This window comes from Pseudopodoces humilis, chromosome 1, assembly GCF_049639895.1.
Source record: "Pseudopodoces humilis isolate 2021_Gansu_Grassland_sample_001 chromosome 1, ASM4963989v1, whole genome shotgun sequence".
Lineage (NCBI taxonomy): Eukaryota > Metazoa > Chordata > Aves > Passeriformes > Paridae > Pseudopodoces > Pseudopodoces humilis.
This window is the reverse complement of record NC_142200.1, coordinates 99888685-99892813: the sequence shown is the minus strand read 5'-3', so window position 1 is coordinate 99892813 and position 4129 is coordinate 99888685.

Genomic DNA, 4129 nt, shown 5'->3' with positions numbered 1-4129 from the left:
GATTTTTCTGGATTCCTCTTATTGGGTTTACATCCTCACGGTCAAGAAACATTTTTTCAGATACAAATCTCTCCGTGTCTTCCAAGAGTGAGCTGAGTTACTGTTTGCGAAGAGCAGCAGTTGAATTCAGTGAAGCATGGTTTGTGTTCTTCCGAAAGGACTGGCAGTGGTTATTTTGTCGAGCTCAAAAGGAGACTCGATCTTTGTAGCTTTGAACTTCTTATTCTTTGTGTCCTCATTCTTTTCTCCAGTTGTGCTAACTGGGTGTTCTAACACCCATTCCTCCCCCTGCAAACCCAACAAGACGCAAAGACCACCGCATTCACCTGTGAGCAACTTTATTTTAAATAAAGTCTAAGGGCAGGCTTGGCTTTATTTTTTTTTTTTTTTTTTGTCATGAAGAGTATCTGCTGAATCCACAGACTTTGAAAAGTAAGCTCAGCGAATGAGGGGCTGGGGGCAGGTGGCCTTCATTTCTGATGAGAACCAATTCAGCCCTGTAAGTCTGGATGAGTTTAAGGAGACTGCTCACAAGCCCAGACTCCCAGCGCACGACATTTACCAATACTATAGGGGTGGCTGAGATCAAGAAAGTCTTGCACACTCCGGCTTCTGTCAGATTGCATTTTATTGAAAACCCAGCAAAACAGTTTCACGCTTGCCAGTCATACGGCCACTTAGTGATATGTGTTAATTAACATGTGTCCAAACAGATAGTGACACTGTCTATGGCCTTATTTCTGTCCAAAAATATTATAGATGTGATATGCATTCTATGTATTTTAAAACCGTATTTACGTAATAGACAACTTTCCTGTCATAAATACAATCACTACAGGGCATAATATTTTCACTGTAGATAGTCACTATAGATAGTCACTATTGTCGCTACAGATAGTGACATAATCTACATATTGAATTTATATTGTTTTATTATCGTATCTATTCCAATGATTTTTTTCGTTCTATAACATTTTCCATATTTCGTAAACATTTAATAATAAATATATATTATTTGCTGTAATTCGATAGGAATGATCTCTAATTGGTTTTCTATTTCATTTCCACTTTATGAAATTATTGTTTTGTATGAAATACAATACATGTATATATGTATATATTTTATAAGTATATCTATGTAATAAAAATTTTGCCTCTCATAAATGCAGTAACTGTAGAGCATGAATATGTGTCACAACAGGTAGTGACATTATATATGTGCCCTATCTTTTTATAAAATAATACGATCATTGATAAACTATTGTTATCATTTGTATCTATTAAAAACACATCTGTTAATAAAAATTGTTGTAGTTACATATATATATATATATACACACGTTCTAGGTATATATGTATATATCTGTCAGTGTATCCCATTCATTCTTCTTTGTCACGGCACTAAAAAGTGATCGCCTGCCAGCAGCTGCAAGCCCCGTGAGCACACACATCCAAAGGACAACAAGAGGGCGTGGTGAGGGCCTTGGAACACAAGCCCTATGAGGAACATGTGAGGGAGCTGGAGCTGTTCAGGCTGGAGAAACAGAGACTCAGAGGTGACCTTAGCCCCTCTCTACAACTGCCTGAAAGGTGGCTGTAGTCAGGTTGGGGTCGGTCTCTTTTTCCAGGCAGCAACTGACGGAGCGAGAGGGCACAGTCTCAAGCTGTGCCAAGGGACATTTTGGTTGGATGTTCGGAAAAAGCTTTTGACTGAAAGAGTGGCAAAAGTAGTGAAATTGTCTTCTCGGACTCTGGGTGTGTTAAAAAAAGATTGGATATGGCACTCGGTGTCATGGTTTAGTTGAGGTGGTGTTAGGGCATGGCTTGAACTCGATGCTGTTAAATGGCTCTTCCGACCTAGCAATTCTGTGATTCTAGGAGCCCTGCTAACAGTGGCCATAGGCCAGCAACCTCGCCAGGCGATGGCGCAGATCAAGGTAGGCTTGCATCGCCTGGGAGTGGGCAGCCTGATCCCTCCACAGGCTGTGGAAGAGGTTGGATGGCCTAGCTGTTTGTACATCTTGGGGCAACCTGATCTCCTCTGGAAGCCTCTGGTTGCCCACGATAAAATGCTGCAGGTGTTTCTTTTGCAGAGCTAAGCGCAGCTGCTCCAGGACATCGGACAGCTGAAGCAGGAAAAACCTGCTGTGCCACCGTGACAGCGGTACGGTGTTCAGCTGGTGCATGACGATGGTCTTGATGGAATGGATGGAGAAGCCCTCGCACTCCTGAAAAGCTACAGCAAGGAGCTGCAGGCATTTGAGGTGCGAGCTGTCCTTAGGGAGCTGCATGGCCATGTGCCTGAAGAACTTTGTCTCTGCCATGCTGTAGGTCTCAGGCCACATTGTGCTTGGGGTGTGGGCCCCTCGAGGCCGGCTGCTGATAAAGATGTCCGAGGTAAATCGCTGTAGCCCAAGCATCACTTGAACCTGGAAGCTTTCCTGGCTGTTGGACAGCCTGAGGTGGCAGAAGCGTTGGGAGCAGTGCAGCGCTAAATGCCAACTGCGTGACTCGGGCAAGCGCTGCCAGCTTACTTCCAGCAGTCCTGTAGAAGAAGTAGATGGTTTTTTCCACGTCAAGGTAGGAGCCGGTGCACAGCATGTCTAGGAGGTTGGGCTGCTGAGTTATCATGCCAATCACGTCAGGGTGGTGGCGGAAGCACAGCATGTTCCCACCCTCCTGCCCCCTCGGGCAGCTGCACACCAGCTCCACGCGGACACGGAAGTTCCTGCCGGGCCTCAGCCAGTCAGTGTCACGCTCCAGGCGGAAGATGTGGCCTGGGGGAGCACTCAGGGGTACAAGCACACGGTACACGGTTTCCTCCCCACTCTCAGTCCAGCCTTCAAAGGCACTGCCAAAACCAATGGCTTGGTGCAGCACCGGGAAGAAAGTCCCAACCAAGGCACGCCTGAGGGCACTTAGGAATTTCTCCATCATGGCCGTTGTCCTGTTGCAGCCTGCCTGCAGGTCCTGTACAGGCCACTGTATGCGCTCGTCCAGAAGCCATGCCAGATCGTACGTCCGTGTCTCGTCCTCTTCCTCGCTCTCCTTTTCCTTCTCCCCCTCACCGCTGACCTCTGCCTCACGCCTTCTCTTCCTCCACATAAACCACAGGGGCAAGAGAAGAAGCGAGAGCCCAACAAATGCCCAGACCTGCCAGGGCTGCAAGGCAGACCAGAGCAGGTCTCCCCAGGACGGGCCACTCTGCATCAGGGCGAGCTGCTCCACCTCCAGCTCCAGCCGAATCCTCTCACGTTCCTGGAACTTTGCGCGCTCCTCCATGAGCAGACGCGTCGCCTCATCCCAGTCGTCCCCCACGGGCTGTGGGTAGTCAATGATGCTTTGCAAGAGCAAGAACCACAATACCCAGGTATCCATGGTCTGCAGGAGGATGGAGACAAGGCCGTGAGGGGAGCGGGGAAATAGGCAGCTGGCAGTGGGAGCAGCAGGTCTGGGAATCCCAGGGATCTGGGGGGCAGCAAGGCCTGTCCCACTGCCCCAGCAGCAGCAGCCGCAGTAGCAGCTGGTAGCCTAGCCAAGGCTCTACCATCAGGGGCTGTCCCTGCATGCAGCAGGGAGAAGCCAGCCCCAGGTGCAGCCTTTCTGCCCCGGCCCTTGTCCCCAGCACAGCCTCCCCGCCACATGTGCACTCACCGCTTGCCCAAGCAATACAGGGCCAGAGTTACCTGCTGGGGCCTTTTCCAGCTGCCCCCACTGTGACGCGTCCGCTGTGATGTCACGGGTGCCACAGCGCGTCACAAGCCAGCCAACTGCACCCTTTGTCCCTACCCCAGCTCAGCCACTCATATATACTGTTTAAGGCTGCTTTGGAGTGAATTTTCTTCCAAGAACGTCCCTTGGTCTTTCTTTTGTCTTTCTGGCCTCCACTGCCAGTCTCCTAGATCTCCATGTTGGAAGGCACCCTTGGGGATCATTGAGTCTAAGCCTCGACTCCACACTGCTTGAGCTACCCTTAAATCGCTGCATCATGCGGCTTGAAAAAGTCCCTGAAGATCACACAGTTCCACTGCAAACTTAGCACTGCCTACTCCACCAGGTCCCCAGATGCCACATGCCCATGACTTTTAAACCTCTCTGAGGCTGGTGACTCAGCCATTCCCACACCGGA